The sequence below is a fragment of the Lissotriton helveticus genome, chromosome 7, assembly GCF_964261635.1.
Source record: "Lissotriton helveticus chromosome 7, aLisHel1.1, whole genome shotgun sequence".
NCBI classification, from domain to species: Eukaryota; Metazoa; Chordata; class Amphibia; order Caudata; family Salamandridae; genus Lissotriton; species Lissotriton helveticus.
Window position 1 is genome coordinate 1,345,984,489 of NC_136068.1, and position 22,739 is coordinate 1,346,007,227.

Sequence of the window (22,739 nt, forward strand, 5' to 3'; positions counted from 1 at the left end):
GATCACATCTCCGGACACTTAAAAGACCTCCACTGGCTTCCCGTCAACAAAATAATTACTTACCGCCTTCTCACCCACGCACACAATCCCTCTACAATCTAGGACCCGAATGCGTCAACACTCGACTGTCATTCTACAAACCCACCCGCCAACTAAGATCATCCAATCAAGCCCTCGCCGCAGTCCCGCGCATCTGAAGATCCACCATGGGTGGCAGATCATTCTCCTTCCTTGCTGCCAAGGAACTCACTCCCCACTCACCTCCACCTTACTCAAAACCACATCTCCTTCAGAAAAGAACTTAAAACATGGATATTCGACAAATAATGATCTACTCCCAAAGCGCCTTGAGACCCTCTGGGTGAGTAGTGCGCTATACAAATGCTCGAACTTGAACTTGAACTTGGATGTGCAATCCAGCTTGCCGTCAATTTATGCAAAAAGTGACCACCTAACTTCCTGCCTAGATCAGGTCAAGCAAAGAGTGGACTCCCATTATACCCGCATTATTCAGCTCAAGACTAGGGCTGAGGACGCTGGAGCCAAGGGTGCGCAGAAACTCCTAAAGATGGACAAAATCCTTGAAGTCATTTGCGCTACAAATGAGGACCTTGAAGTGTGCTCCCAAAGGAACAACATCTGTATCGTTGGCATGCCGGAGTCCACTGCAACCGGTAGGATGGAGGATTATCTGGAGACCCTACTTTGTGAACTTTTTGGCCCGGCCCTGTCCTCCCTTTTCATCATGAAGTGAGCGCATAGGTCCCTTGGTCTTCGCCCCCCCCCCCAACTCCCAGCGAGGCCTATCATTGCCCGCTTGCTGAACTATCGGGACTGTGACTCTACACTGTGCAGGGCCCGGGAGATGAGGGAGAACAATCATCAGGGCAATGCCCTATCCTTCTACCTTGACTTCACCCGGTCTGTCCAGGCTGCTCGCTGAGATTTCCTCCCCGTCAAACGTATCCTGCAGCAGCTTCACATCACCTATGCAATGCTCTATACTTCCAAACTCCATATCAACAGTGGGGAAAAGCCGAGATTTTTCACTAATCCAAAGTTGGCGCTTACTTTTGCCAAGCAACTACAGTAATCACCCACGCGAATAAGCCGTACCATTTCCGAGGATAGCCGTCTGAGAAATAATGGCTGGCTCCTATATTATTCAACTTGACCCCGTAGCCATGCATGATTCTTGGTACCCATCTCACGTGCACTGTTTGACGTAATGTTAATTGCATCCTATCACAGGCACTTGCTTTCAGATTGTATTGTGTTCGGCAAGATTTCCAGTAATTGGTCATTTCTGTTGGAGTAACATGGTCTTCGGTAGCACAGGTCTCTCTTGGTATACCTCACTCACCCTGCCTTAACAGAGCAGCATGTACTGCTTCTAAATTACTCCCCTCTGGGCTATCCAACGCTCTGCCCCCCTGTCCTTGTGGCAAGGGGTGACGGCTAAGCCCACACACCCCCAAGGGAGGATTCCCGCATCTGTACCATTTTCTCCAAGTTTGGGGCTCCTGGGTGGGGGTGGACCTGATACTCAGCCTATTTGGGGGGTGGAGTTGGTGAGTTTCGGTTTTTTACTTTGGGGTTCGTAACAGACACCCTTCACATACAGTCTGTTCCTCTGATGTTCTTGTACTGTTTATGGCATGTCATCAAATGTACGCACTTCATGGCGGCTCACATTGTAAGGCACTGGTTTCGCTTGGTCCAATTTCAGAGCACCGATGCAGTCTCATCACTCCCCCATTAATGCTCTATGACTGATACCACCTTTGTGACCTGGAATATCAGGGGCCTGAATGACTATCGCAGGGCACTTCTCATGCACGCACATCTCAACAGACACAAGGTGGATGCTTGTTTCCTCGAGGAGACTGACATCCTTCCCGCCACATCATCCGGGTTGCACTCCTGCCACTGTGGGAGTCCTACAACGCTTTCTACTTTAACTATGCGAGAGCCATCACCATACTCTTCAGGTGGGGCCTCCCCTGGCATGGCACCCACTCCTTCATAGATAATGTGGGTCACTATGTAATCCTCGCCGGTACCTTTTATAACCAGCCATTGATACTCGCAGCGCTCTACGGCCTCAATATCGATGACCCCATTTTTTTCACTCAGGTCTGGCAAATCAGATCTACTCTGGGGCCCCTCTGGGGGGGTGATTTTCACATTGCATCTTCGCCGATACTAGACTGCTCAGGGGATCGCACACATCACCCGCAGGTGACTACTACCCTTCATTCAATCCCAGAGAACAACTCCCTGCTAGATGCCTGGTGACATACGCATCCAGGTGTGCGTGAAGGCTCCTGCATCTCCGGCTCACGCGGAACGTGGTCCCACATCGACCTATGGCTTACTACCCAAGATGTTGCATCCTGGACCACTTCAGTGGACAACCTGGCCCGCACATTGTCTAATCATGCGTCTGTGCCTGTGCTTCCCGCTCACCCTTTCTGTGAAAACTGGCCTAAACACCGGGTTATGTGTGTGTTTCCCAAATATTATCACATATTGTTGTTCAAAAGATTGAAGAACACAGTGATATGTGAATTTATAAAACTTCTTTTTAATTGTCTTTTTTTCTTTTTCTCACAATTATTGTATTGTTTTTTTCTTTTTTTTGACAATTTGTACACTCTTTTTTAACAATAATTCATAAAAATTGTAAACATAAATATACACCTAATTACAATAGTTTATAATATATATTCTGATACATATGTCAACAATTGATTTTTATCTCCAAATACAAAACCGAATCTGAATCCTACGCGTTTCGGCGAGTGGCCTTCATCAGGAGTTCTGTATTTTCAATTGATGATTGAATACTATAATGGTAGAAAATACTCAATTAATACTTCTTATACATAAATCAATCTATACTGAACAACATGTGACAATTATTATATCTATATTTTAGCTAAACATTTACATTATTCATGAACACCCTCTCCTAGTGCCGATAGTTCTGTACCCCAGCAACTCACAAACTTCCTCTGTGCATATGTTGATATATCATTATCTACATATTTACAATCTTCATTACATATATTTACATCATCTCCACTTTATTTTCATTTCAGTCAACATTCCCTATCTTAATTCCTATTTATTGGAGGGAGCAGCTTCTCCACATTGAATCTACTGCTACGTGAATCTGAGCTACATAATCTATGTCAGACTATATAAACAGGTACCATAGATTATTTTAGGGTTTATAACCACAGTTAGCATATAGACAGACATATATGGTTACTGATATTAGTCCCATATTTCCTCACCACAGATTTTAACGTTATCCAGGACCTATTCACTGTTTATATCCTGATATGGTGTCTACATTTTCACCAGATACTCAGGTATGACTTATAAAAATCTATTTTATTTAGAAAAGTGATCATAACTTTTTACCTTAAATCTGGCATCAATCTACAGGCGTCTAAACCTATATTAAATAGGAATTAAGATAGGGAATGTTGACTGAAATGAAAATAAAGTGGAGATGATGTGAATATATGTAATGAAGATTGTAAATATGTAGATAATGATATATCAAAATATGCACAGAGGAAGTTTGTGAGTTGCTGGGGTACAGAACTATCGGCACTAGGAGAGGGTGTTCATGAATAATGTAAATGTTTAGCTAAAATATAGATATAATAATTGTCACATGTTGTTCAGTATAGATTGATTTATGTATAAGAAGTATTAATTGAGTATTTTCTACCATTATAGTATTCAATCATCAATTGAAAATACAGAACTCCTGATGAAGGACACTCGCCGAAACGCGTAGGATTCAGATTCGGTTTTGTATTTGGAGATAAAAATCAATTGTTGACATATGTATCAGAATATATATTATAAACTATTGTAATTAGGTGTATATTTATGTTTACAATTTTTATGAATTATTGTTAAAAAAGAGTGTACAAATTGTCAAAAAAAAGAAAAAAACAATACAATAATTGTGAGAAAAAGAAAAAAAGACAATTAAAAAGAAGTTTTATAAATTCACATATCACTGTGTTCTTCAATCTTTTGAACAACAATATGTGATAATACTTGGGAAACACACACATAACCCGGTGTTTAGGCCAGTTTTCACAGAAATGTTATATCCCTACTAGGGTTTATCCGTTTAGGTAGGGGCCTCTTTCTTCCAAAATAATTCTTCCCGCTCACCCTGCCACCCAACTCGCTCTGTGACACTCCGTTCCGGGTGAATATTAGGGGTGCCAATATAGAATATTTCTAGCGCAACACTGGCTCCGTTGAGTCACCCTCGATGCTCTGGTATGCCTTCAAGGTCGTAATCAGGGGATAATACATTGCAAAGCAATCCAGGGTGTTGAAATCCATCAAAGGCATCCTTGAGTGGCTGGTAAAAGACATCAAAGCCCCTGACCTTCAACAATCCCAGGACCCCAGCCCAGCCACTCTTGCTTCCATTAGGTCCAAGCTCACTGAGTTCCTCAAGGAGGTGGAAAGGGAGGTGGCGTTCCTTGGTAGGGAGGCCCACGCTTGCTGTTACGGGGAGGGAGATCAGCCCATCAAGACCCTAGTGAACCTTCTCAGGCAGCCACATTCATCCTCCTTTATTACGGCACTCTGCGATGAGACCGCTGGGCGAACTATCTCCCCCACTGAGATTATCGCGAGGATCTCTGCTTTCATATTCACAATTGTAGACTGCGCAGGCGGACGCATTTAGGGAATCCCTAGATCAATATTTTTACTCCATTAATCTGCTATGGCTCGGCAACAGTCATTAGGAATATTTGGATGAACCATTCACTCGGGTCTCACGGGCGATAAGGCTCATCCCCGCATTTTATAAATAGTATGCATCCCTCTTCGTCCCACACATGGCCGAGATGTATAACCAGTCTCTGGACATGGGTGAGTTTCCCCATCTCTCCGCAAAGCCATGATCACCCTTTTATCAGAGCTGGATAAATCCCCAGAGAGCTGCGATTCCTATCATCCATTATCATTAATCAACCCCAACAACAAAATTTATGCTACACTTCTGGCCAATCGCCTCCTCCCGCTGATGCCATTAATAGCTCTCTCTGATCAATCTGAGTTCATCCCTGGTTGCGCCACCTCATATAATTTGTGCACCATTTTATCAGTTCTCCACCAGATCAATTCTTCTTTGCCTGTGGTGGCTGCCCTCCTGGATGCCCCCAAGGCGTTTGATGCTCTTGCTCTGCCCTTCCTTTTTTACCTCCGACCTTGCCTGGGCTTTAGTCTTGGTTTCGTGCAGAAAATTCTGCTCCTCTACACACTCCAGACGGCACGCATCAGGATCATTGGGCAGGTAACTGACCCCATTGCAATCAAGAGGGGCACCAGACAGAGTTGTCCTTGTCCCCCATGTTATTTGCTATTGCTATGGAGCCTCTGGCGGCGTGCCTACGTCAGCACCACACTCAGCAAGGTATTGACTTCTCGTCTCACGCCCTGGTCACATCCATGTATAACGATGACGTCAAGATATATATCCATGAACCACAAGAGAATCTGGCTCCCATGACCAGGAAGGTTATCTGTGTCAGCTGCTTATCCAGGGTCCAGATCAACTGGGGCAAGTTCGGTCTTTTACCCTTCACAAACACCACGCAACCGTTCTCCACCTACTATCCATTTATTTGGCCTAGTGGACCTACCAGATACCTGGGCATCTGGCTGACCAGAGATATGGATGATTGTGGAGATCCAACTTCAGTAAAGCAATGGATTGGCTGGAGACTAGGATGCAAACATGGCAGAAACTTCTTCTCTTGTTAGTAGGGTGCATCGCAAAAATGACCGCGATTCCAAAATTCCTACACTGGTTTATAAACATTCCCATCCCACTCACATCACAATTTTTCAAAAAACTGAAATCCAACATTCTTCCTTTAATTTGGGCGGGACGCCAGCCCTGTATAGCCTATGACGCCCTAACACTAGCCTTAACGAGAGTCGGAATGGGATCCCCCAATCTCCAACTCTACAGCAGCCCCGTCAGGCTTCATAGGATGGGTCTGATAGACAACAACAGATGTGGGCGTGCTCTGCTCCTGGTGCAGACTTCGCACATCTGGCCTGGACATGTCCTAAGGTTTCAGACTTTTGGCTAGATGCGTGCTCTATAGTTAGCGATATCACTCAGGAGTGCAGCATACCTGACCCCTTGCTGTGCCTCCTGGGACATGTCAGAGACATTTCAGATGCCAATCGCAATGTCATAACAGACCTCAGCCAGGCCCGTTAGTGCAAGGGGTTCGCCCTTCTGTTCACAAAAGTCCCCAGACTCCAAAGGAAAAAATGTTGGCACGGAAACTGGAAATACAAAACATAACGTTTATTACACCTCATGAGGTGGTGCTATAATTCAACCAGTACCCTTCGGCACTGCGAGAAGTAGCACAAAGTCTACTGGACACATGGTTTATTTATACCCACACAGGGGTTCAAGAGAAGGCAGTACAAAGCATAAGGGCACATTTTATGTCCATACAAGGTAATATCGAGAGGCACAATCGATCAGTGGGAGGAGCTATCAGTCTTGGGGTCTCAGCTAACACATTCCAATCTCCTGGCTAAGGATTGACAGATGTGGACCCTAACGGTCAGCAGAAAACACAGAGATGCTATTAATAGCCTGTTGCCGGGCAGATTTAGAGGCCATGAGCAGGAAGGCAGGACAACGCACGTGGTCGACACGAGGTAGCATGTGACAGACAAAATGGCTGCCGTGAATTCTAAATGGATGCCATAAAAATGTCAAGATAACAGCAAAACCAAGATGTCTTTTGCTAACGATTAACTTAATCGCCGTTAATTTACAACAGACGACCCTTTTAGCGTTAGCTAAAGACATATGCTCTTTTGGGGTAATCTGTTCATTCATCTTGTATATCTATGCACATTATATTGGTCACTTCTTTATCCAACTTCTGTTGTGCTTTCACGGTATTTCTCCTAGATGGTATACAGGCAGTTATACACATGAACATAGCATTGGGCCACAATGGATACACATACAACAGGTGAAAATCACTGCAATTGCGATACATAGAACAGTCAGTAATTTCCAACCCCAGGCGGAGACTAAAGCCCAAAACCATCCAGCAAAGGTCCAGGTGCCATTTTTCTCATGAATATCAGAAGCTATTTTATGCAGTTTAAGAATTGCTTCATACACAGAAGGTGAGTTGTCAGGGATAAATACACAACAGCTACTTCCGATGACTTTACATGCTCCTCCTCTATCTGCTAACATGACATCCAAGACCATCCTATTTTGAAGGGTTACAATTCTGGCAATTTGCAACTCTCCTGTAATATTTCCTAGGGCTACAGCAGTTTCATTAGTGACAGCTTCTACAACTCTAGTCAGTCGTCGTATTTTCCTACTATTTAATGCAGCACCTACAAAGGGAAATAAACCTAAATTAAAATCAACATATTGTTGCAAACTAGTATCTGTTTGGTCCACATCATCAATTCGTATTGTCCGTTTATAGCGATTCATAGAAATGTTTCTAAACAATTTAAAATCTCGATGATACGAAGCAGGTGCCAAAAAAACAGAGGGTAATAGGAAAGAAACATAACATGTGCCAGACCACCCTACAGGTAATCTGTGATATCTATGACTTCCATATACTAGATATGTGTTATGTGAAGCCAGGAAAGTACTCTCATTTATTCATCCATATTTAATACAACAACACAATCGCTGGACCCAACTGGAATTCGTCCAGTACTTTGTACACATAAGTCTGCTTTAGTCCGTGTTACAGTTATTACAGATACATTGCTCGTAGTAGAGTCTCTCGTGTGGGTGAAAACATAAGGCGTAGAAGCATTGTCCGCCGGTATTCTTCCCATTCCCATATAGTTCCATTCGCTTGGGGATACCCATGTTCATCTTGATAACACTCTTTATTCAAGCGTAAAAGAAGGCAACCTACTGCAGGTTTTCTGTTCGAAAAGAGAAGAGTGTACCAGGCTCGACAAGAACCATTATGCGAAATGGGAAGTGGAGTAAACGGTGTTCCACCTTTCTTCTGATGAGCTGGAAGCATACCACATATCCAGCAATTTGTAGGGTTCGTGGCGTTGTGAGTGTGGTGAAGCATCTGAACAAACGTATTATTTAAATAGGGCTCGCAATGCTTATACTCATGATAAGGAAGAGTGAAATGCTGGTGCTGTGGTAAATAAATTATTACCCTGGCAGAATTTCTAGGCATTAACAAAGTATCATGCATCAAGTGAGAAGCAGAGTCCGTGGTATCTGAGTTAAAATGGGCTTTATTCCAATAACTCGAGTCAAAGGGAGAATATGTTCCATCACCTCTGAGGTTCAGGAAGAGTCTTCTAACAATTATTTACTGAACATAGTATATATACATTTCTTGTACATAGGCTAAGCAGAGCAAGGAAGAAAATGAGATAAGAACATGTGGGTGTACATGAGGGTGTGTACTTTGATGAGTCATAGGTAGGTGATAGGTAGGTGTCATAGGTGGGTGTCATAGGTGGGTGGGTACTTAGGAGGAGTTTGCATGACCAGCTGGAACTCTGCCCTACTTGTGCAACTTTGAGCATGACGTGCAATTGACGTGTAACTGGGAGGAGAGCTGACTTTCAACCTAGTAGAGAGATCTCTTGTGTCAAGGCGACCAGCACATCTAGTACAACTGATATCTAGAGTCAGGGGATGTATTATCTGAAGAAAAGGTTGTTCGTCACTAAAAGACAGAGAGGGCATATTTATTCGTTCATTGCATGAGCTTTCTATGGGTGCAAGCACTGTAATTCACTTAAATGGAGACAGAATGGCTATCGGACGGGTTCTGTTTACTTTTCCTCACCGGGCAGGGATGCCACTCTGTACAGCAGACGGATAACTGTTATTCATAATACTGTCTTGGCAGACTTCTTGCTGACGTGACTGCAGCTCAGTATGCCAAGAGTCATGAAAACATTAATTCAGAAAGTGGTTTCAGGCTCAACCAGTACGATATTTATTTAAAAGAGCACAATGCAAAATGCAAATACATGGGCCTTCATTTTAGCTTAACGTTTGGGAGACTTGATGACTTGACTTGCAGAACATGTTTGCAGAGGCCTAGTGATTCAGGCCACTACGGGAAATATGCATGGGTGACATGCACATGACATGTAACATAGGGTATATGTAGTGGACATATTTGGTCAGGCAAAATATCATTTTCCTCATTCCCTCCTTGTCCCCTACATAACCCTTTAGGATACATCTATATTCATGAGACCGTATAGTTCATCATACAGAATCATTTGTTCATCTTTAACTCTTTGTTTACGTGGATGGGGAACACAGACAGTGGCACACAGGCCGCAAATCGCCGGACCACACTGCAGACAGAGACAGCAACCAAATACCATAAGTAGGGCCATTCCTAGGAAGGACATAACTTTCCATCCCCAAGCAGATATTACACCCCAGAACCAACTGGACCAAGTCCATGTGCCTGGATCTTGATGTATGGCATGAGCAATCTTGTGGAGCCTTGTTATTGCTTCGTACACAGATGGTGCATTATCTGGGATGAAAATGCAACAACTAGATCGGATGACTCTACAAGCTCCGCCCCTATCCGCCAAGATGACGTCTAGAACGAGGCGGTTTTGAAGAACGACAAGTCTAATAGCAGACTGTTCCTGGGTCAAGTTCGCCAGGGCAGATGCAGTTACATTTACAACTGTTTCAAGAGTCCTTGTTAACCTGCGTATCAGTTTACTGTTTTGGACGGGACCTATGAAGAAAAAGAATCCTCTGTTGAAATCTGTATATTGCTCCCAAGCTGTTTCAGTCTGATCGATCCCTGCGGAATCTGTCTCTCTCTTTTGTCTAACATGTTCTAGTCGTGAATCTCTATGATAATTTGATGGGGCTAGAAAAACGGGTGGCAATAAGAATGCTATATAACAAGTCCCACCCCAGTCTAAGGGCAGATGTACATAGGCTGTCTGACCACAAATGAAATAGGTATGGCGTGATGTTTTGAAAGAAGAAAGTCCGTTATCATCAAACTCTACTACAGTGTTACACTTGCTGTGTCCCATATGTACTGAGCCTTTCTTACTAACACATAAATCACCTTTTGCTGGCAGGACTGAAATAAACGGTGGACCTGTGTTTTGCTTGGGCTGAACGTTTAACATTATAAAATTAACAGATGCATTTCCCTGTTCGTACTCATCATTCTCTAAATCGGTTCCCTTTCTTTGGGGGAATCCGTCTTTGTCTGGAAAGCATGCTTCATTCATTACTTTATTCAGGTTTCCATATATCCAGCCACCTGGATAAGCTATGTACCTTCTATCTATTGATGTCATTAGAGCAAACCATGCTCCACACGAACCATTGTGTGAGAACGGTAAAGGGTAGAAGGGCAAGACTCCCTTCGTCTCTTGATAAGGAGGCAGTTGGCCACATACCCAGCAATCAGTTGCATTGCTGGTCTGATGAGAATGGTGTAACATTCGAATAAAAGTATTGTTATTTAGTGCACGTCGATATGACAATTCATGAGGAGGCAGGTCACTAAATGTATGCTCTATGGTACTGTTACTGGAAGAATGTATATGTGAGGAAATGGGAAAGAAAACATGTAGCAATAAACTAAAACCAATTACAACAATGCACAGAATAAAAAGGATGATCAAAGTAACTATACATCTACTGCGTAATAGCTTGCAGTACTTTTCCTTCTTATCTCTCTTCTTGCTATTCTCATATGTGATCTTATACATGTCAGAATCGAGTCTAACCGATTCACCACCGGGTGGGCTTAAACAATTAAACTACGTCTGACTTGCTAGTTCTTAATCTAGACCTATACTCTTGCTGAGGGGTATTTTTTAGCAAAGGTCAGTGTTCTTTATAAAAGTTCCAAAGTTCCAAAGTTCCAAATAGTTCCAAATAGTGATGAAGGTGAGTTCGGCCTTTACGTCCTTCCACCAACTTCAGCGTCTTCCAACGTGGCTCAAGGGGACTTGAACGATCAAAAATCCGGACACAAGTATAGAATCCTCTGGTGCTATGGCATGTTCCTTGACCTGGGTGTTGTCAGGGAAGGCAGCAGCAACCTGTGAACAACAAGAGAGTAGTGCAGAAATCAAGGAAGCCAGGTAATCTGTCAGCATGTTACTGTCAACATCAGTTATTTTCTTTGGCATAGGCATACCCCACATATGGAATGAGCTACCATTCGCATGTAAAAGAGGGCAACCGGCAAGGCCACCATCCAATCCACGCCTTTTTCTGTACAGATCTCAGCAACTTTGTCTTAATTGTCTGATTTTGTCTTTCTACAAGGCCTGCGGCTTCTGGGTGTCTGACACAATGGAATTTCCATGTATAACCTAACAGAAGGGACACTTGTTTCATTAATTCAGAGGAGAATGGCTGATCGTTATCTGAATAGATCACATGAGGTAGATCACATCTGGGGAAGTACTGCGCACTAATTGTCTGGCTGTTGTAACAGCAGTATAATCTGGAACTGGATATGCTTCTGTCCATCTAGACAGTGCACACACAACTACTAGGACATACGTGTAACCTTTACATCTGTCCATTTGGATATAATCCATCTGGAGAACTTCAAAAGGGTGGTCAGGAGGATGAAATCCGCCTTGTTCCACCGGAATGCCTTTACCTGGATTGAACTGGTAATAGATCATACATGTTCGCTGCTTGTTAAACCAAATGTTCTGTAAGCTGTCTAGCATTGCCTTCTCTCCTAAGTGTGCGGGACTATGTGTTGTGTTTATGATTATTGATACCATAGAATCTGAAAGAAACCATGTGCTTTTTCCCTTAGTCATCCAACCTTGGTCAGTCTGGACCCCTCCTTGTAAAGTCCATTTCTTTATCTCATCTGTGGTGGCATGTGTCTGTATGTCAAGTACATCTTGTGTGGGATCCCTGACTGTCATACTTTATGTCAGTAATGGTACCTCTGTCCTTGTCGTGTCTGTTGGTGTCTGGGCTGTCTGGGCTGTCTGGGCTGTTCGGTCTGCCAGGTCATTACTCTGGGAAATGGTGTCTGTAACTTTGGTGTGAGCTTTGTATTTCAGGATAGAAATGGCTGTAGGTAAATGTATGGCCTCTAACAGGGCCTGAATAAGCTGGCTGTGCTGAATCTTGGTCCCATGGGAGGTCTCAAGAAACCTCTCTCTTCCTCCTCAGAACCCCAAAATCATGAACAACGTCAAAAGTGTATTGTGAGTCAGTATAAATGTTTACTTTCAAGTGCTTAGCTCTTATGCAGGCTTGTGTCAGAGCAATGAGCTCTGCTGCTTGTGCAGACAGTGTGTCTATTTCCTGTGGTCACAGCATAGGCTGCTACTGATTCTCCTGCACTTGTTCTCATGCATGAACCATCCACATAGAGTGTCAGGTCAGGGTCTGGGAGTACAATATCTGTCAGGTCTTGTCTTGGTCTTGTCACTATATTCATAACTTCCACACAGTCATGTGGTGGTGCATTTACTGTACTTGAGGGAAAAAAGTGTTGCAGGATTCAGAATATTACAACGTCTGATCTCTATGTGTGGTTGAAATAATGTCAGTCCATATCCTGTCTGTCTCGCTACAGTCAAATGTAAAAATAAATAAAAATAAAAAAGCATAAAATGTTTACTGTAACATGGAGTCGCTTAAAACTGGCGCTTGACATAATGCTCTTTTTAATTCCTCAAATGCCAAGGTGTGTTCTTGTGTCCTAGGGAGTACAGTCAAAATGGCTGCCTCCTGTGTAGTTAACTGTATGAGTGGTTTGGCTAGATATGCATACTGGGGAATCCATTGCCTACAGTAAGAAGTAAGGCCAATAAATGGTTATGTTAGCTGTATACCTGGTTCACAGAGGGAACCACGTGTACCCTCCTTGGAAAGCAAGTGTTGTACACCACTTGCTTTTCACAGAAAGTGTAAGACTGTCAGAGATGCAATGTCACAGTCTGGTACTGATCTTGCTGTAATTAGAATGTCGTTTATGTACTGTATCAGCGCTGTGCAGGTAGGCATGTAAACACTGACTAGCTGTCGCTTTAATGCTTGACTGCAAATGCTAGGACCCTATGTCATCAATCCAGCAAAAATGAATTACATAAAAATAAATAAATAAATAAAAATGAATTTTCAATCCAAAACCACAATTTTTATTTTGGGGGAACCTCAAACAAACGCCCACAAACCTCTGTTAACCTCTAAGTTAAGTGGAGCCTCGTTCCAAAAGCTCTGCAGTTTATACTAAAATCCTACTCTAAATCTTGGGAATAGTATGACCATACTACCTACAATATGCTCTCTAAATGTATTTGAATAAAACCAAAGTATTCTTGTCATAGACAGAAGGCCTAGAGCCTCTGTGAGAAACAGCCCCTCCCTTTAGAAAGATGTCCGCGCTCGGAGTTTTGGATCAATTCCAAGCCGGGCTACACTGTGATCTAAAATTGAATGACTACCAGATGCTGAACCTATTGCAAGAGCAAGACTCCTGCCAATTATGCTTGTTACACTACTGAAGGAAAAACGTATTCATTTGCAAGCGTGAATTTATCTGAAGTCAATGAAGCTTTTAGTGTTGACTGTAATGAAGAACACTTTTTCTGTACACAAGTCAGAGCGGCTGGGGAGGTAACTTCGCTACGAACTCACTCCTTGCTCACCTACCCCTCCCCTCAGAGCCAGGAGCTGGCTCAGTGTCAAACATCACTAAGAGGAGACAAGCCTCTCACTCGTCTCTGCTTCTCTAAAATTGGGTCGCTGCCAACGCTGAGCTCATTGAAAGAGTCAAGCGTCTGCCAAGTTTCTTAAAGAGTGAGCTGCAAGCCTCCTCTCTTTACATGCGAATGAAGCTAGTGTAAGTCTGAGCAGTAGCCCTCCCTTTACATAAACAAAGGGATCGCGGAAAGAATTGGAGTATGGCCAATATCAACAAGACAGGCACTGCTCGCTCCAAGAGGGAAATGCCCTCCCTTTACATAAACATCTGTCCCTGGGAGTCAGCCAGGAGAAGTTATTCAGCCACTTCAAGGTCGAAAAACACATTCCTTGTACGTCATAACATATCTCTTCCCAGGCCAGAACCATTATTCTCTAACTAACTGAAGCACATTTAAAACGTGTTAAAAAGTAAATTAATAAAGACATGTATTTTTCTGTAACTGAGTGACATGCTAGCATTTTAAAATAATTCTGTACTGCTACTTAAAAACTCCACTTTCTAAAAAACACTTTTGTCTAACTAATTCAGCTAGAAGGCAAGACATTTGAAACATGGGCATTTGTTTAGCATGCAAATTACCACACAAAAAAGAAAGGGACAATTTGCTTCTGCACACAATGCTAAGCACTTTGCAGTTGAGAGAAAAAAAAAACGAATTATCATGGACTGTTGCGTTGGGACTGTTCTCTGCACATATCAATGGAGGCTTCTCCACTAAATGTTGATCTGAAACCATCTGTGTAAGTATTGCACCTCTGAATCAGACATAATAAATCCTATTTTCAAGTCTTGTTTAATGAACACTGCTTTTACAGTGCAACATTATACCTTTCTATCAGCAGCCTGTCAAAGTACATAGGTGAGCCTTGAAACTAAATGAATGCAAATCAAACTAATGTAGGGGACTCTTAGCAATGCACTAAGATGGTAGTGTATTGTAGCTATCAAAAAGGGCCACGTTCATTAATTTATAAATAGCCACTTTCCTAAGTGAGTGGGATAACTGTCACACGCTAAAGGGCAGCTTGCATTGGGAAAAATATTCTGTAGGAACATTCCTATTTAAACAAAAAACACTGTTGCATTACACTAATTTAAAGCACATTCTCTAATGGGTCTGTTCTATAATTTCTTCTCAACCGTGAAAACATTAAAGCACTCTTCGTGGTGCAAACCCTTATCTCACATTTCAGAAATACGCCCGTTGGATAACATGGCAAATCGCACCTCCACACAAAACATGCTTTTTCCACAACTTCCACAGCTCGGATCCTTTTCACATTTTGAATCACAGTAGTCCAAGCTATTCCCTAAATCCTCACCAAAAAGCAACCAAATCCCTCCACTGGAACGGGTACGAATTTCCGCTCAAAAACACGCCCCCCCCGCAAACAGAAAAAAGCGCCAAAATCCCTCAACACCTTGTTGATCAGCATGTTAAAACAAATACTGCCTACTCAGTACAAGATATTAACTCTTCGGCAGCTGAAGCACAATCTTTCCCCAATGACTGCAGTACATGGGAAAGTCATGAACTCATTTCTCCACGTTATCACATAACACATACGCACATCTTCAAAACATTTTCTCCAAGTACTTGAAAGAGATCCAGCTCTCTCCTACCTAACGTAATGGCTAGGGACCTGATGATAACATGCTCTGCACAAGCCATAACTACATGGCGCTATTCACAAGCCATATTTACAAGAAGCTCAACAAGTCAAAAAAATGACACGCTATTCACAAGGCATATTTACAAGGAGCTATACTTAGGAAAATTCAACATACTACTCACAAGTCTTAATCACAAGGCGCTATTTACAAATAAACCAACTAGTTACTCACAAGGCACTTTCGCAGTCCAGAAGGGACTCATCTAGATACAAGGAAATGAACTCTTCAGATGCTGTTGACTTATTTCTACATACTCTAAAGGGTACAGGTGGTGGCGTTCTCTACCTACTGGGTCTTTCTGAGGTGGTCACTTGAACTAGTTCTTCTGACAGGGTGGGATAAATACCAGTAATGACGGAATTTCTTTCTCTAACAGTCTGTTCTGTCTTGACCTGTTCCCCCTTATCCCGTAGTTCTTTTTCTTTGGCTTTATTTTTTCTCTGCTTGTTTTAGTTCTCTTTGCTTTATTGAATTCTTTCTCTGATCTCCTGTGTCACTCTTTGCGCCATAACTCAATAGCGTCTTTCTGAGAGGGTCTTGACCTTTTAACACATATCATGACCAGGTGTGTCTCTAGGCCGGATATTAACTGTCTATTCTAGTATACCTTTTCTGGTCCCTATCTGACGTAACTTTGAAAACAGTGGCATGTTGAAATCAACACAACGGAAACACAATACACAAAAAATAGACTGTAACAATCAACAATCATTCACACTAAACAATTTAAACACTGAAACAGATACAGATATAACCTAAACTGATACAGAGAGTTAAACATGCACTTGAAAAACAGTTTGTGCACTGAAAATACAGTACAACCATACCGGTCCCAGAAATGAGACACGTCTTTACCGGGCCCACGTTTAACCGTGGACCCGTCTTGACCGTTCCCACGTTTTGCCGTGGGCCCGTCTTGACCGTTCTCATTTAAAATGAGCCCGTCTTGAAACTTGATACATTCCCCATAGTGGTACTCACCGGGAAAGCAGAACTTGAAACTTGAAGGCCTCGGAAACTTGACTTGACTACGCTTGCGCCTTGGAACAGGTGGACCTCTGGAGACCTCGGACCTTGCTCTCTCACGGGCTGGGCCTCTGGTTGAGACGATCCGCGTTCCTCACCGCCTCACATGGATGCCTGGTCGCAGTCCGTCCTCCTCCTGGGCCTGAGGGAGTAGCGGGAAATCCCGATGGCGTGCGCACTTTGAAGTCCGTCACGGCTGTAGAAGGGGGCAAAGACTAGACCCACAACTCCGGCGAGTGGGGAAAGGGATATGTTTCTATTCGGGCGCCAAATTATGTGGTAAATAAATTATTACCCTGGCAGAATTTCTAGGCATTAACAAAGTATCATGCATCAAGTGAGAAGCAGAGTCCGTGGTATCTGAGTTAAAATGGGCTTTATTCCAATAACTCGAGTCAAAGGGAGAATATGTTCCATCACCTCTGAGGTTCAGGAAGAGTCTTCTAACAATTATTTACTGAACATAGTATATATACATTTCTTGTACATAGGCTAAGCAGAGCAAGGAAGAAAATGAGATAAGAACATGTGGGTGTACATGAGGGTGTGTACTTTGATGAGTCATAGGTAGGTGATAGGTAGGTGTCATAGGTGGGTGTCATAGGTGGGTGGGTACTTAGGAGGAGTTTGCATGACCAGCTGGAACTCTGCCCTACTTGTGCAACTTTGAGCATGACGTGCAATTGACGTGTAACTGGGAGGAGAGCTGACTTTCAACCTAGTAGAGAGATCTCTTGTGTCAAGGCGACCAGCACATCTAGTACAACTGATATCTAGAGTCAGGGGATGTATTATCTGAAGAAAAGGTTGTTCGTCACTAAAAGACAGAGAGGGCATATTTATTCGTTCATTGCATGAGCTTTCTATGGGTGCAAGCACTGTAATTCACTTAAATGGAGACAGAATGGCTATCAGACGGGTTCTGTTTACTTTTCCTCACTGGGAAGGGATGCCACTCTGTACAGCAGATGGATAACTGTTATTCATAATACTGTCTTGGCAGACTTCTTGCTGACGTGACTGCAGCTCAGTATGCCAAGAGTCATGAAAACATTAATTCAGAAAGTGGTTTCAGGCTCAACCAGTACGATATTTATTTAAAAGAGCACAATGCAAAATGCAAATACATGGGCCTTCATTTTAGCTTAACGTTTGGGAGACTTGATGACTTGACTTGCAGGACATGTTTGCAGAGGCCTAGTGATTCAGGCCACTACGGGAAATATGCATGGGTGACATGCACATGACATGTAACATAGGGTATATGTAGTGGACATATTTGGTCAGGCAAAATATCATTTTCCTCAGTGCTCTTCCGGAATAGGAGTAGTAGGAACCACCACAAACCCATGAGCAGGAGTCACCATTTCAACAGACCAAGTGATCACTGCTACTATTGTCAAAACAACAAAAACACTTAATACTCGTAAAATCTTCTTCTTATTAGTATTCATAGTCACAAGAGTCATCTTCAAACTAAAAAATAGAAAAAACAAAATAATCAATGAGCTCTTTACTCTGGGCAGACGTTGGTTTCATCACCACAGATCAAGACAGGTGTCACTACACTACGCAGGGCTGATCCCCCTCCCTTGTCATATTGGCTCTCCGTTTCCACTACCCAGAGCGGTTGCTCAACCAGTCTCGCAACAAAAAACTATAAGAATCACTTTCTTGATCTCAAATTATATCGCGTTGCTCCAGGAGTTTTCTGGTTCGGGAAGAACTCCTCAGATCCGTCAGGTGATACAGCAGGGCCTTTCTCCGTAGTCAGGATGTCTCGATGATCGATCAGCACAGCAGGTTCCACCAGGGTCGGCAAGACCTTCCAACAATGGATGCTATGCACCCAGTTCTTCTTGTTGGTAACACGAACTGCCGTTCTCGTGGCGAGAAGTACTTGTTCTGGTCCACGCCACCTCGGTTCCAGACTGCTTGACCTCTCGAAGACTTTTATCATCACAAAGTCGCCGGGACGGAGTTCATGGCCTTCACCTTGGGATTTATCAGGGAGCGCTTCTCGAACCTGTTGATGAATACAAACCAAGCTATCAGTTAATTGTGCCAAATAGTCATTCATTAAAACACAAGGTACATCACACACAGAGCTTGGTTTTGGAACTCCCCAAATATTCATTGGCCGTCCAAATAGCACCTCGTACGGGGTGAGACCCGTTCTAGAATGTGGTACTGATCTAATGGACAACAATGCCAATGGCAATGCATCTGGCCAAGTCAATTTCGTGGAGGCTACGATTTTCGCGATTTTTAGCTTCAGAGTAGCATTGTACCTTTCCACCAATCCTGCTGATTGCGGATGGAACACAGCATGAAACTTCTGCTTGATTCCCAATCCCTTCAAAACATACTTGATAACTTCTCCAACAAAATGAGGTCCGTTATCATTCCATAAAAGTCTGCAAACACCAAACCTCGGGAAGAACTCCTTCAGCAGCACCTTAGCAGTAGTAATCGCAGTATTGTCTTTCGTAGGGTATGCCTCAATCCATTTACTGAAAGCACAAACCACCACTAAAACATACTTTAAATTATTACACCGCTCAATCTGAATATAGTCCATTTGTAGGACTTCAAAAGGTGCAGTTGGTGTAACAAAACCTCCAGACGGAACTTGCGCTCCTTCTCCAGGATTGTATTGCAAATAAATCAAGCAGGACTGTACTACTCTTTTAGCTGCGCTAGCAATTTCTGGATGCTCCCAAACTTGCGTAAGCATTTTCGTTATTGCGGAAGCTCCAACATGTGCTAACCCATGTGCCATCTGAACAATAGACTGTACGAAAGCTGAAGGCAGCTTCCATCGGTCCATCTGCTTATTTCTCCAACAACCTTCGTCATCTAACTCTCTATCTTTAGACCACTGTTCACGTTCTTGGTCAGAGGCTGTTTTCTGTATCTCTCGCACTTCCTGCCTAGTATCGTGCCATCTTTCAGCTTGTGACTTCACTACATACATAGAAGTAGTGTTCCTCTGCATTGCGGTTTCACGTGCTATGTGGTCTACAAAGGCATTTCCCTGACCAATTTTGTCTGTTACTTTCTTGTTTGCGCTGCACTTTATAATAGCTACTTTCTTCGGACATGTCAATGCAGTCAAGAGATTATGCACTAAATCTCTGTGCATTATCTGTATTCCATGAGATGTAAGAAAGCCTCTTTCCTTCCAGAGCAGGCCAAAATCATGTGCTACTCCGAAAGCGTAGCGGCTATCCGTATAAATGTTCACGCACAACCCAGCACTGAGCTCACATGCTCTTGTCAGAGCTATCAACTCAGCTGCTTGGGCTGATTTCTGTGGTATGCGAGCTGTCTCCACTATTGTTTCAAGTGTGGTAATTGCATATGCGGCTGAAGTCGTACCATCTGGTAACTTCAGGCAAGACCCATCAACCCTCAATTCACCATCCACATCTGGAAGGGGTGTATCCTGCAAATCAATGCGACCCTTTGTCTGTTCCTCAGTCAGAAAAATACAATTGTGCGTTTCTTGTGACTGAGGCTGGGTCACCGGATATGGCAAAAAAGTGGCTGGATTCAAAGTTGCACATCTCTTCAATGTAATGTGAGGAGCTAGCAATGTCAATTCATATCCTGTAAGACGAGCACTGGTCAAATGCTGCGTTTTCGTCTGATTCAAAAGAGCATCAACAGCATGTGGTACTAACACTAACAATTTGTGTGACAAAACTATTCCCTCACTCTTTCGAATTGACACCGCTGTTGCTGCAACTGAACGAAAGCATCCAGGTAATGCTCTAGCAACAGGATCAAGGACTGCTGAGAAGTAAGCACACGGGCGTTGCTTATCGCCGTGTTATTGAACCAACACTGACAATGCACATCCGTCTTTCTCATGTACATAAAGTGTGAAAGGTTTCGTGTAATCTGGTGTACCTAACACTGGTGCTGAGCAAAGGGCTTGTCGTAATTGTCGAAAAGCACTTTCACATTCCTCTGTCCATGGAAGAGGTACTGGGGTATCTTTCGTCAAAAGTGCCAATAAGGGTTTAACAATGTGTGAAAATCCCAAGATCCACTGTCTACAGAAGGAAGTGAGACCCAAAAATGCACGTACTCCCTTCTGTGTGGTAGGAACTGGTGTATCTAAAATTGCTTGTATGCGATCTGATGTCAATGCACGTCCCTCCTTAGACAAAAGGTGACCTAGGTAGGTTACCTTTGGTCTACAATATTGCAATTTCTTTCGGGATACCTTATGATGATGTAAAGCAGGGAAAGAAAGCAAAGAGAGTGTGCATTTTTCACACTGTGGGGTGTCGGCTGCCAACAAGATGTCATCGACATATTGTATGAGAGCCACACCTTCGGGCAATACAAACAAATCAAGTTCCCTTTTTAATGCTTGACCGTAGATACTCGGACTCTCAGTATAGCCTTGAGGAACTCTACAAAATCGGTACGATCGATTATTCAAAGTGAAACCGAACAAATATCGGCTGTCAGGATGAATAGGGATCGAAAAGAAAGCGTTCTTCAAGTCTATTACAGAAAATGTAGTAGCAGTTGGGGGAACCAAAGTAAGAAGTGTTGGGATGTCGGACACCACAGGATACTGTGGTACGACAATCCTATTCACCTCCCTTAAATCAGTAATGAATCTATAAACACGCTTGTCAGTATCTCTCTTCAGAATTGGAAGAATCGGGCTATTGCAAACATTAAATGGAACTTCCTCAACAACCCCAACCCGGATAAGATCATGTACAATTCGTATGAGTGCTTCTTCTCCCTCCTGTGAAATCCGGTATTGCGGCAATCGGGGTAACACAGCTCCCTCGTTAACGCTGATCCGAACCGGAGGAATTACCATCTGACCCACATCGGTGTCTGATGTAGCCCAGAGGGACTCAGGAAGAGTGGCTAATGCAACGTCTTCTTTAACAAGACAAATTCTGTCAAATTCAGAATGATTATCATTTAAAATGACTCTTACCCCTTCAGGAGAACATCGTATCGTGGCTCTAAAGTACTTCAGCATGTCAAGGCCCACAATATTGTCTGGTGTGTTAGGGGAAAGCAAAAACGGACATGGAGCACTGAATTTATCAACATAAAATGGAAGTGGTTGTGACAATGGGCTACGGGAAGGTGTTCCATCGAAACCTATCGAAGTAATAGTCGTGCCAGACAGGGGAGCCCTCGGAACCAATTGTTTAGATAAAGCTCTACGAGTAGCTCCTGTATCAACCAGAAACCGATCAGTAGAACCCAAAGCATGTGCTGTAAAATAGGGACCCGTCTGATCTACTGGAACTTCAACTGATTCCTTACCCCATCCTAGGCAATCCTATGCATGAGCAGAATCGTACAGATCAGGCTGAACATAATCGGACATTTGATATTGATTTCGCCTATCCAAGGTGTTCTGTCTATATTGTGGTCGTACATTTGTATCGGATCGAACACGATCATTCACATTTCCCCGAGCCTCCGAAAATCCTGAACCATTTCTCCCTTGGCCCCGCCCACGAGCATCCTGCTGAGGACGCAATAATGGGCAATTACGCACCCAATGGCCGGGCTGCTTACAATATGCGCATTGGTTGATATTTAAATTCGTACCAGTGTAAGGAGTATTGAGGGATGTTCGTCCACCTCTATCATAGCTTCTATCAGGACCCCTATCATAACCTCTAGAAGGCGGACCATAAACCTGGGCCATCATAACTTTTGTTTTTAACTCTTTCGATTTCTTGTCCTCATTTCCCTTCGCTTCCGCTTCTTGGCGTTCATAATACTGAGCCATAGTTAAAACAGAGGCCGGAGAGGAGGTAGTCCAAGAACTCTCGCTAGCTTTTAAGCGGCTAGCTATCCCTGGTAACAGATTCGTAACATATTTAACAACGAACAAATGTCTGCCGGTATCATCTGTTAAAGACTGGCCGCTACAATCATGAAAAGTTTCCTCAAAACGTGTGAAAAAATCAGAAACCGATTCGTCTGTCTTTTGCTTACATGACGCTAAAACCGTCCAATCAATCTTTTTAGGGGGAATAATCATTTTAAGTTTAGTCAAAATGGCTGCAGGAAGATCTAATATTAGCCGATGCGGCTTTTTGGCAGGTTCTCTATCGATATCCATCCGTTCAAGATCTTTCCATTCAGCACCAAAAATAACGCGATCATCAATCTTACGGACTGTCCGCCACATGTCTGGGGGTAAAATTAGACCGAAAAACAAATCTATATCGT